The 12612-nt window shown below is 45.5% G+C and overlaps 2 long non-coding RNA genes across 5 annotated transcripts in view; one reads left to right on the top strand and one right to left on the bottom strand.

The window, feature by feature from the left end:
* LOC109145710 overlaps positions 1-12612 on the top strand; it is a 39121-nt gene that overhangs the window by 20284 nt on the left and 6225 nt on the right. The window contains exon 3 of one of the 3 annotated variants that reach the window (XR_002047359.2): positions 9161-9786. The exons of 1 other annotated variant lie outside the window; for it this stretch is intronic. This is a non-coding gene — a long non-coding RNA (uncharacterized LOC109145710). Of the gene's footprint in view, positions 1-1484; positions 4143-9160; positions 9787-12612 lie in introns of those variants that run through there. One more of the 3 variants, XR_005603324.1, reaches the window with a different exon arrangement.
* LOC120410952 overlaps positions 4943-12612 on the bottom strand; it is a 19439-nt gene continuing 11769 nt past the window's right edge. For both annotated transcript variants that reach the window (XR_005603326.1, XR_005603325.1), the window contains exon 2: positions 4943-6507. This is a non-coding gene — a long non-coding RNA (uncharacterized LOC120410952). The remainder of the gene's footprint in view (positions 6508-12612) is intronic.

Raw genomic sequence — 12612 nt, 5'->3', positions numbered from 1 at the left:
GGTTCAAGCTCAACTCAGCCTTGCCTATAAATAGATAAATGAGATTCCTCCTGTCCCAGTGAGTAATTCTGACATCCTCCTGCTGCCTCAGAGAGCTGAGTCACAGGCACTCTGCACTCCAGTCCCTGCATTACTTACATGGTCTCAAAGGAAATTTTAACACATCCAATGAATCATCAGGGATTGGATCATGTTTAAAGTTATTCCATTGGCATTTCCCTTCCATTGTAGAAAGTCTGCCAACACCTAAAACTTTGGCTAATCTGGACTCAAAATGCATTGAGGAAATAGCATGTTCACATATACAGCTACTAATAAAAATAATAAGAAAAAGTCCTTTCAAATTTGCATCAAAAAACAAGTGACCCTTAGTGGATTCCTCTAGTACTTTTGGACCTGCTAATTTTGTCAGACTCTTTCTTGTTTTGTAGCTGTTTATTTAAAGGAACTCAGAATTTGGAATGTTTAATATTCAGTCTTTAGGCCCCTAATTTAATCTCCTGCAGGTTTTCTGCCAAAATATTATTTGCACCGAGATGAAGCTTGCAGCCCCATGCTCATTCTGTCTCAGAGACACACACACATTCCTGCTCTTACCCATGATAAAAATAAAATGCCTGCAAAGCGAAGACAAAACCAGAGCAGTGTTAAGTACAGAACATGGGGCAGTGATATGTCACTGTATGAGCCTGATGGGGCATTGTCACTTGTCACCTTGCCTTCTTCCAGGTGGTACAATGTGGTCTCATTGGCTTAGAAGCAACACAGCATTTGAAATCGGAACAGCTCTCTCTCTCTCCCTCAGAAAACATCTGGGAGAGTGGAAAATTCTCCAGCAGAATTTGGGGGCTGTGAAACAAATACAGAAATATTTCTCTCTGTTGGTTTTCTGGCTTGCCTTTCATATCTTAGAACTGGTTGGGACATTTCACTCATTACTACCAGACTCAGTTTCAGTCAGTAAGAAATGCTAACATTTGCTGCTGTGGTTTGGTGGTTTTAGACCTAAAACCTGGTTTGTTCTTTTGATAACCTGAGGAAATCTGTGTCTTATTTAAATAACATTTTTCTAGTACCTTTTCATCAGGCAGTTCTCCACCTGTGCATAGATTGTTAACATGCATTTGCTCCACACATTCCAGCCTGAGCTGCAGTCACTCCATGAGATGCTTCTGCTGTGAGGCTCGATGGGTTATTTATCAGCCCAGCACAGCCTTCACTGCCAGTTTGCTGCCAGCTGTTAACTATACAATAGCATTGGGAACAAAATCAGTTCTAGCTCTGCCAGCAGAGTTAGACATAATTCAGCTACCTGTTGATAATGACGATTTGTTTAACAGCATAAACTATAGTATTTTTGTAGTCAACAGTTTTCACCCTCCTCTGCAGCTGGTAAAAAACCCTGAGGAATTCCCAGAAGTTCCTCACTTGTGTCTTTTGCAAGTTTCCTTACAGCAATGCCTTGTTTTGTTGTCTCTGGGCAGGAAAAGACTCTTCATGGGCAAAGCAGTGGTGTCTGCATTCTGCTGGAACAGAGCGGCTGCATTCCTTGGTGCCACTTGGCTGCTTGGTTGGGCTCTGAAGCACTGGACAGTTGGGCTGTAGGGATGCTCCAGGACAAGGCAGAGGCCTGAAAACAAGCCAGGGTTTCTGTAAAGCATTAATCGCCCCATGCAGGGCTGGGCGCTGGGAATGGGGTGAGGGTGCTCTCTTGCAGCACACACATGTTTTCTATCTAAGCTTTGTTTCAGCTGGATCTTTCCCACTAACACATCCTTCTTTAACACCTTGTACTCATTTACTGCGGGGCTGTTTAGCAGCACAAATCAATTGAGTGCTACAGAAACCCACAGAGACAGGGAGAGTTTCCTATCTCTGGTTCAGCTGGGGTGGGAGGCACACAGAGGTTAAGCCTGTGCTTTCTGCCACACAGGGAGTGAGGGTGGAGTGTGGAGCAGGCCCCAGCTCACCTCCTGTGTGGGTTTCAGCCCTCCCCAGCACCTCAGAGCGACTCACAGCTCCTCCTGGAGCTCTGAAGACCTTGGGGAGCTTCTTGTCTGGCATTAAATAATCAGAGAGCTGGAGAGTGCCAGCCCTGCTGCCATATCCTGCTGAGACTGGCCAGGGAGCCTCAGTGAACGGGGCTGAGCAGTCCTGAGGTACCCAGCTGTGTCCTGTGACAGGGACAGGGCACAGTCAGGGCTTCCAAGCTCAGCTTCATGTGTCTCACAGGTTTGTCCATCATGAAATTGCCTGTACCTCCTGGGCATGTCACTGCTCAGTGGTTTAGCTGCCACTGGCCAGAGAGACATGCAAGGGTTTAGGAAGTAGCGAAGTCACAAAACATTAATAAGAACAGCCAGAAAAAATGAGTGACTTTAAAATAATAATTTGGTTGGTCTTGTTCCAAGTGTAGCACCAGCTCAGCATGCCAGGCAGAGCTCAGGGAAGCACCTTCTGACTGCTGGCCCCATGGGAATGGGATGCAGGGATGTGCCTCTGCTTCAGGCTGGGCTGGAGCTCCTTACACACAACACAGGCTCCAGAAACAGGAGAAAATAATTCAAGCCACATGATAAAGCTGATCCACACCACGAAGGAAGATAAAGCCTAACCAAGCAGTTCCTGCTCCTCATGGGTGTCTCTCAGGAGGGCCTGAGGCTGTAGGCCATGTCCTCAGCTCACAGAGACCATTAATCATGAGTGTGCCTTGGTCCCTGGCTATTTTAATCACTGTTGAAATACACACTCCTAAAAATGGTATTTGATTCCAATGCACATGATTTCCTTTGGCTTCCTTTCCCCCAATTAAGTGCAAGCTGTAACTACTTGGAAGTCCACACACTGGGATCCATAGATTTGCTTCTCACCTGTCAAGGAGCAAAAATACTTGGTACTACACATAGCATAAGATCCATGACACCTGACGTAAATATCAGAATATACTGTAATGGGGATGTGGTCTGAGTGCGGTACCAACAGGTGGGCAAGACCTGTCCTGTGCAATGGCACACTGGAAATGTCACTGGATCCTACTGGATCATCAGTCCTCCCCTGTTCCACTTTATTATGTAATGACTGAAAATGCCTCTTGTATATGCTGGCAGTGATCAGGATGTCAGTCTGTTGCTGGAGAAGTGAATGACTCATCAGAAGTGGATGAACTGGGAGTATATTTGTAAAGGGTAGGCTGCAGGAACCAGTAAGTCTTTAATTTTTCCTTTAAAAACACTGAGCAAAAGTCACAGGAAGTTTAAGGAGAAAACAAATTGCTCCTCCACAGATTCAGAAGTGCAGCAGTGAGTCCTTGTACTGCTCAGCTTCTCTCATGAGGCAGATGAGCAGCCTGAGGAGTCTGGGGGTGTGCAGCGGAAACTTCACTGCCTTCCCTTAAGTGCAGACTAAATGCATCATGCCCAGTTCCATGGGCTTACTGGTACCCTAATTTACAAACTGGGTTCCTACAACTCTGAATTTCTCTGCACTCTTTTTCTATGAGGATGTTGCTATTGAGCTTAAACAACCACTCCGAGTTTACAGACAGAATTAAGTGAAGTTTACAGGAATATCAACTTAAAAATATAAGGAACGTTTTGCAGGTACACTAATCATCAGGGACCCCTTCAGTTTGTCACACTGAGCCAGGTCATGGGCCCATGACAACAGGACAAATAGCCAAGAGGACTCCTGACAATTATGATGTGGGATTTAAATCATTACACCCGACAACATTAGTTACCTGGGATACCACAGTTGTTTTTCTTGTATCCTTAGTATTCAGGAAACAGCACATAGGTGTTGTTTTTTTTTTAAGCTGCATATAAAACAGCATCAACCTCAGTAACAAAAGGACTTTGTGTCTACTGGGCTTCCAGGTTAACAAGACAAATCCTGCTCCAATGACATAACAAACTTGATGTTGCAGAGAAAGGCACAGTCATGCGGTTTTAGATCAGCTGATGAGTTTGTGTGCTGAACTTGAGACCCAGGGATGTCAGCTCACTTTTCTGGGGGGTTGTTTTGGTTTTTCTCTTTAAAAAGTACCAAGTATCAACCTTTGAACCCCAGGCAATACAAACTGGGCACCAGAACAGGGTCCAGCTTGTGTGAAGGTTGGCCCAGCCATCCCAGTGAAGTTGTAGTTTCTTTCCCACCAGCTCCAGCAAACGTTCTCTTAGTGAAACATGACCAATTCTGGTCCAATTAAAAAGACAAAGCCCAATAACCACCTGCTAAAGCTAAAGGTTCCTTGAAAGCTTGGATTTATTCAGTCTTGCTGAAAATTAAATGTTTAAACTATGATAAAATTTTGCCTAAATAACTGTATTTCCTCTGTGAAGCAGCATCAGAAACTACAGCAAAGTACCACAGGGCTTCAGTAAAAGAAATCAATAAATTTGCCTGAAAAATGTATTTCCTGCTCTGATTTTATTCCACGTGTATTGACATACAATTTCTGTTTGATTGAATGTACCACATTAAACTGTTCTGGACAGGAGCTGTGCACTGAAAGCAGCTGATAACAGTGCAGGGCATTTCAGTAAGCTTCCCCTGCAGTGAGAGACTCCTTGCAGGCATTAACAGAATTACTTGTACTTGAAATTTTTTTTTCCCTTTTCCCTGTTGGGATCTCACCCTGCACCCTTTGCTCTGTGCTGCCTCGGGTCAGTTCTTTGTGGGCAGTCACCAATTCAGATGCTCTGCACCTTCCAAGGATGGGCAAAGCATCAGTGGTGGCTCAGGCTTAGTTCATCTGTTGTTACCTGTTTTTCAGAGAAAAAATTGTGTGCATGTGAGGACCAGAGTGTTTTATTTCAGCAGGATCTATTTTCATGTTCATGATGCTTAACACAGACTAGGGATGGCAATTTGAAGGAAGTCTGGTGCAGTGCATATGGCATCACCTGAGACTGTCTGAAAAAACCCCATAATTGCCTGCATGTACTTTTCAAAACACCTTTATTTTAGGTATTTCTGCTTCTTTTTTCAAGCTAAATTGGAGGCACTAAGTGACACTGAACTTTATAAAGAAAGAAAACTCAATTTAGTCAGTGTGTTCTTGAAGTCTGAGTGGCTTAGTGTGGGCACTGAGAAATGGACTTGGGTCTGCTGACAATGTCCTCAATCGTTAAAGAGGTACCAGCAGGGCTGGATCCCACTGCAGGATGTGCACAAGGGAACCTGCATGTGAGCCCCTGGCCTGCACCTGCGTCCTGCAAGTGACCCTACAGACCTGTGCTGCACCAACCCTCCTCTCTGACAGGCAGTGCAGCAACTGGGGGAGCTGCTTTGTGAACAGATCTGACAAAAACAGCACCAAACCATGGTACTCTCCTATTCCCACGTGCAGTCACACACAAAGGGTTTTGTCCACAGAGGCCAGGATAAGCAGGCAACTTGCAGCTTGGCACAAGGAACAAGACACAAGGTTATAAAGCCCTGGAACAGCTTCTCAGACATTTCTATAGGTAGAGTTCCCACAGCACATAAGAAAAAGATCCATTAATCAGGGCCTGGGCTGCAGGATGAACTGCAGAAGTTGCTCTGTGCGCATCCTCTGTTAGAAGTTCCGACTTGTCCTTCTGATCTTAAAATCCATGGTTCTCTTCACAATGGCAAAACTGAGGTAAGAAGAAGCTGGGGAGGCATTTTCCAGTATTTCAGGGCAAAAAATGTGTTTATTTTAACATATAAATATTCTTATTTAAAGTGGTAATACTAAAGATAAAAATTGTAAGTGCAACTCATCCAAAAAAGCTACAAACCCCCATTACCGATCCTCCTGTTTTCATCACAAAGAATATTCCACAGTAGTTAGAGTGTTGCTTTGCAGCCTGTTAGCAGAAGAGGTGATTGGGTCAGTTGACTTGTAGGTGTCAGAATCAAAACAGATTAAACTAATTCCATCCACCCATCTTGCCAAGGAAACATTCAAGCCCTTTCATCTCATTTCGGTATCCAGTGAAGACATGAGAGTTGCTGGATACAGAAATCCTTGTGGAGTGGAGCAGCGGATCTGGGGTTTCCTATGATGAGGCAGTCTCAGAAATCAAAGGTGTCAAAGCAGGAAGTCCTGACACAAACAGTTCCATAAGTGTCACATTCCTGGAATCAGCTGGCACGAAGGACACTCCTGAATAGTTCTGTGGGGCCTGGAGCAGCCCAGGCTTCTTTGTTCCCAGTAGATTGGACATTATCCATCCTTCACTGATAGCGGTGCCCTCTTTGTGTGCATTGTCTGTCTTATCTGTCACACAGTCACCGGGACAAGGACTGTCTTTTAGGACTTGCTTACACAGCAGCTGCAATAGCTACAGCAGGATGACTCCATGTGGACACTCATTCCACAGCCATGGGATCAGCTCCTGGTTCATACCATACCTTAAGTGGAGCAGCCTCAGTGTGTCAGTGTGCCTTACAAAGTTAAGCCAGACCTGGGACTCAGCTCAGGGTTTCTAGTCACTTCTCCTTTATAAAGAAGCTTTAAGAAAAGCAGTTGAAATGCTCCTGAGAATGACAAATAACAAATGAGTAAATCTTGCTCCAGATCCATAAAACTCAATTAAAAAAAAAAAAAAAAACGCATGCACAAACAAACACATCTATTGGCATAGGCATATAAAGCAGAATTAATTGATAATCATATCAATTAATTGATAAAAATGCTAAAATACATAAACAAAGCCTTTTCAAAAAGGTAATGAATAAGTAATCCACGCAGACAATGTGAAAGGACTGTTGCTGCTGTGGGGCCAGGGAGCTAATAATTGGTTATCCATATCCCTAGAGTTATTAAAGGATAAAAGCTTTGAACATTGCTGCAGAGTTCAACTAAAAGAAAAACTTTTACTCAGCATATAGAAGCTCTCAGAAATGCAAATAAAGTATGAGAATGCATAAAGATGGCAAATAATTGAATATTATGGTTCTGTTTAACAAATTGCTTCTTTGCATGCAATTACTTCATCATGGTCTGATCTGAGATACAAGAGCAGGAATAAAGCTCAGAGAACAATGCTGTGGATGAGCAGAGACCTGCAATGAGTTTGCTGAAAGAGGAGTAAAGCAGAATTGGGAGGGGAGGAATGGTTTGGGTAAGGGCTCTTTCTGTGGGCTTGGGGTGCATCTCTCTGATTGCATTTATCTCTAGTGGGGGGAAATGTCAGACAGACACAACAGGGAGGGAAAGCACTCAGCTTGTTTAGTTTCCCCATCTTTGTGCTCCCGTTCTCATGCCTTGATCATCATAAAAAACACATGCTCCACATCACAGGTCACAACATCACATCCTTTTAGTTCCACTCCAACAGAAACACTGTCCCCAGCCTGACACCCTGTTTCGACCTGCCAGCCCTCCTTCCCGAGGGCTGCCTGCCCTCGAGCCCTAGTTCCAGGCCTCCCCATACCACAGTTGACTATTGCAAGAACAATAAGGATTTTTAGGGGCATTATGACTGGGTTAGTAAAACACAGCTGCCCCTGAAAGTCCCTCATTTTTCTTGCTGCCGCTCAGTCCGTCCCCAGGAGGGCAGGGTGTGACAGGGTCCGTTCTCTCCAGCACGGCACACACGGCTCTGCTGATGTGCCCAGTAACACCCCAGCCCCAGTGCCCAGCCCACACAGCAGGGGAAGGTGTGCAACTGCTTTGCCATCCCTGTGGGCTCCTCCTGAACGCCGTGCTGAGTTTCAGCGTAATACCAGATGGCTTGTCTGTCGCTCGCAAGAATGCCACCAAACGGAGTTGGCACAGCTCGCTGCAGGCAGCCCTGGAACACCCCAGCCACAAGGGCAAAAGGCAGGATCACCTTGTCCTGTGAGTACTCATTGTTCCAGCACCCAGGTGAGCAGTGGTGCTTTGGCCAGGGGAAGTGGAGACCCCAGAGCTGACTGGCCCCACACATCCCACACTGGGTCATAACCTGCAATCCCAGGGGCACCTGGAGCTCTCCAGGGCACTCACAGCACCCAGGTCCCAGCAGGAGAGCTCACACCCATCAGCAGACCCCTTTAATTTATTAATAAAGCTGAGATTTTAGGGAATTACTTCTGATTTCTTAACAACTTTCAGCTAAAGTAATATCTGAAAAAGATCTATACATTTCCAACTAAAGGTGCTAAGTATTTGGCTGGGAATTTTCAATCCTCATTCACAAGTCCTCCTGGAAATCCCAGCCCAGCCCTGCATGTTCTTAGGGCAAGGAGTAACACCTTCCTTTTCATTGATCAGTGTTTTGATGGCAGTGGACTCAACAGAAACTACTGGCAGATTCCCACAATTCTGCTCTGTTGTTTCCCCATGAATTCTGCCTGTTGAGACCTGGGGCGGGCCCCATCCCATAATAGGCTTGCAAGTATCCCTGCAAGCTGTTGCCCTTGAGAAGGACTTTGTGACATGCTCAAGGACTTCCAAGAGAGTTTGTGTCAAAGCAGGGAACACCTAAGCACTCTCAGGGCTTTTCTTCTTTTCTTTCCTCTTGTAGTAAAAGCATCACACTGGGTCCCTCAGCAAGGAACCCTTTGCCTAGCATCATGTTTGCAGGTGCTGCCTTTCACACAAGCCATCTCCAGGGACATGCACGCAGCTGGTGTGACCAGGGATGCTTGGGGAGCGCTGTGCAACACAAGACAAATATCCTCACCCATCCCACATGGGATGACACTCCACAGTAACAGACAACCTGGCATCCATAAACCTCAGAGACCCTCTCAGAACTGCACAGAGCTGCACCTTATTTTCATTTACAATTTCTTCTGAGGCTTGTAAGTCAACTGAAAGCAAACCCTATGCCCTGATTTGGTAATAAAACATGAGCCGTGATTCGGATCCAAATATTATTTGCATCCTTGAGAGAGTTACAACAGCAGTGCAATAATAATAACAAAAAAAACCAGCAGTCCTCTAAATGCTAATGACGTTGGTGTCCTAAATGAAGCATAAAAGCCAGAGCCCACGAGAAGCAGAGCATGAGTCAGAGCATCAGCAGTTCCACACTGAAAGCAGCACTCCTGGTTGCTTCATTCATTTAAGGAATCAATTCATCTGTAACGAGCATCAAGTAGTTTTTAGGACTAAAATGAAAATTAGATGCATGTTGTTATTGTTTTCAAAAGTTTGTTTTGGTTTTTTTTCCTTGAATTGACAATAAACAACTCTTTGTAGTTGAGGGGAGCCCCAGGCAGGACCAGGTCCCTGCAGCACTGGCCGCTGTACCATCACGGAAGAAAATCTGATGAGCCCCTGCCCCGGGAAAGCGCAACCTCCCTGGCAGCCAGGACCCCACCACGAGCAGGCAGAGCAGACCCAGGGCACAGAAAAGCAGGTAACTGGAGTTGTTGCAGTCTGGGCAGGCTGTCTCACCCTCAATTTTATTTTACTGGCATTGGGTCATTGGCAGAATTGAGTGAGGATGGATATATGCTGAAGGGCAACACCCTTCACAGAGGCTTTGCATGTTCCCTCTTGGATTGCAAAGTCAGCATGAGGCTGTGCACTACAAGAGGAGTGACTATTGCCCAAGCTGCTCTTGGTTCCCTGCTGCCCCAGTCCCACTTCTAGATAAAGCACAATCAGATTCTGATGATCAAAGCACACATCTCTAGGTTGCACTGATGTTAAATTATTTTTGTTGTGCTGTATCTGAAACTCAGAAAATGCAAGAGCAGAACAAAACCAAAGTGAAGGTAGAAAATCATTGCAGTTTCTAGAATACTTCCAGCTTTAGTCATCGAAGGGGATTGTTAGAAACAGACAAAGGGCTGTTTCCCTTAATTTTTTTAAGTGTGAATTTTGTCTTGACAGTTTCCTTTCAGAAACAAAAATTGAAAACAAATTGTCCCATACACAAAACAAAGGGACAGATCCTCAGCTGGAATGGACTGGTATTACCAAGTAACACCCACCCACAGGAGATATTCTGAGCCTTTTAAGCAGCAGCTGCCTATCCTGCTGTGCCCGGACAAGAGCTTCAGCCTCTGGGTTTAGATGGCAGCCGTACTGGCTCTACGCAGCTTGGAAAAGACGAAGGGCTGCCTTTAGAGCAGCTGAAAATACACCAGGGCTCCAAAGACTCTGAGACTGTACACTTCCCAAACCTGGAGCTGACTCCAGGTGCATGAGCCAGTGGACATGACACCAAGAGAGCAACTGATATCAGCATGGCCTTGAAGTTAATGAGCTGCTTTGGGGAAATGCTGGCAAAGCTTCCAGAAACCATTATACATTGGGTTTGCTTTCTGAAACAAGGCATGGCTCTGATTTTTCTCTCAAAACCAAGATCAGGCTGAACACCATCTTGAAAATTACATGAGCAGTGCCCAAGAAAATATTAACTGTACAGTAAAAAGGAATGCACAGTGAGAACTGTGATCCATCCTGGCCAGTCCTGCCCCTGTCCCTCACCCACAAAAAAATAAAAACACACACATTAGGAGAATTCAGGAAGTGTCTCACTTTGCCAAGGAACAGACCATGTCCCCATTGTCAGTCTCCAGCAGAGCTGCCCAGCTGAGCTCCCGTCTGGGAGAGCCAGTGCCTGGGGGGAACTGCCTGGGACCCAAAAGTGGAGGAACACTTGAGCCCTAACAGAAGAGCATCCATCCTCCAGGGCTGAAAAGAGGTGGGTTTGACCATGTGCATTTGACATCTCCTCTCTCTTTACAATCCTCATTTTGGAGCATCACTTTTTTTTCTCCCACTCCCAACATCAGCAGAGGAGCTGGAAAGCCAGAGTTATTTTTAGGAGATGGTACATTTAGGCCTTGTTCATCTTGACTGGGTCCCTTTGAAAATGGCGAAGTTGGATAATCAAACACATTACGCAGACTTTCCATAGAGGCTGCTTTGCAAACGAGCCTCCCACCATTCAGATACTCAGGAGCCAATATTTCAAAGATGAGCTTTTGATGCAGCCCTGGTTTGCCTCAGCATGGTGACCTCACTAGCATTTATACACAGAGCCTTGGAGAACAAGCAAATTAAAGCAGCTGACTTTAAGTATATAAAATAAAACAATTAGTCATCAACAAGCCTACTAGAGGCTGCCACATTACACTCAACTTGAGTGGCAAGAGACCATGACCTGGCTCAGGCTGGCAAAGAGGATGGCACTGCTGCCTGGTCAAATCGCCCATGTGTGGGCAAAGCACACTCAGAGCAGCTCAGAAGGGAACTTGCCAGTGTGATGACTGACATATCAAATTGGCTGGCACCAGGACAGGGACAGGAAGGGAGAACAGTAGAACAGTAGGAGAAAAATGCCAGGGGAGGAGCCATGGTTGGAAGATGCTCCATGACTCCTAGTAAATTAACCAGGGCATGGCCAAGCAGCCCAGTCTGGCCACTGCTGTCCTGTTAAAGTCTCCAAAAGAAGGGGGGAAAGGGGACACATCCGAACAGCCTCTTGATAACGGTCCATCGCTCATGCTGAGTTTCAGACAATGTCCAGGACTGGCTGGAGGAGTCCCAGGCCACAGTTCTGCCCAGGACCATGCTCAGAACCATCAGGTGCTGGGTTCAGTAGTGCAGCTGTAACCCAAGGTGCTGGCCCCAGCAGAGCTGGAGTGGGCTGGGGGGGGTATGGATAATGACCAGCAGTGCCCGTATGCCTGCTGGCTCCAGAGGAGTGTGTTCCCACAGCGCTGTGCCCAGACTGATCGCTGATAGGAAAAGGAGCCATGCCACTGGCCTCGACCTGCCAGTGCTGCCCCCAGTGCTGAACCCACCTAAAACCTTACCAGTGAGTTAAACAGAGAAGCTGCCGGCAAGGGGCTGCCTGGCGTGGGCTCTGCTGGAACTGTCAGGTCTGCGGAGCACTGAGGGAAGCAAAGAGTTATGGGAGAGCAGCAGGGAATTACCAAGCAAAAGTGTTTTTTAAATCATTTCACTTTAAACAAAACTGAGGCATCACCCTAAAGTAAATGGCCACACCTTGCTACTTACTCAGCTCTGCTGACAAGACCAGCTTTTCCGTAGCTATTCAAATCTAATGAGTTCTGGGTGCCTAACTCTCTTTTAGCTCATTTTCGAACTCCAGCCAGAAATCACTTTCTGATTCACCACTTTCTCAGGAACAGTAGTATTCAGAGAATGCATGCAGGCTGGTACTGTGCTGTACAAAGTACATAAGCACAAGTTTAATTACTCCATGGACCAGGGATGTGATTAATTGTATGCTTTAAGTTAAGAATGTGCTTAAGCATGCTACTGACCTGGAGCTTTAAGTAGATATATCAGCTGTTCTGGTGCTCTCCATTTACCAGTTCTTTGAGGTCAAATAAGTGGAAACAATATAAGAATACTCCTGTGCTCATACACTCCTAAGAATTCACACAAAGTCCAGCATCTGACTTTTTTAAAAATTACAACTTTGGACTTATTCTCCCCATGTTTAAACCAATACTGATTATGAGCATTACAATACTATGCATACGGTCAGAATGTATTAGCATTAAAACAGGAGCTAATTATTGTCATTTACAAGCTTTTAAAAAGCATTGGGCTTAGTCTTTACCTTGCCTGGATAGTGCCTCAGGTAAGAACTTAGATTCATTTCATTTGCACACTTTGTGGATTAGTTCCCTTATGTCTGAACAGTGTACAAAGTCCTAAAAAAA

This window comes from Corvus cornix, chromosome 18 (assembly GCF_000738735.6).
Source record: "Corvus cornix cornix isolate S_Up_H32 chromosome 18, ASM73873v5, whole genome shotgun sequence".
NCBI classification, from domain to species: Eukaryota; Metazoa; Chordata; class Aves; order Passeriformes; family Corvidae; genus Corvus; species Corvus cornix.
This window is presented reverse-complemented; position numbering and strand designations above follow the sequence as displayed.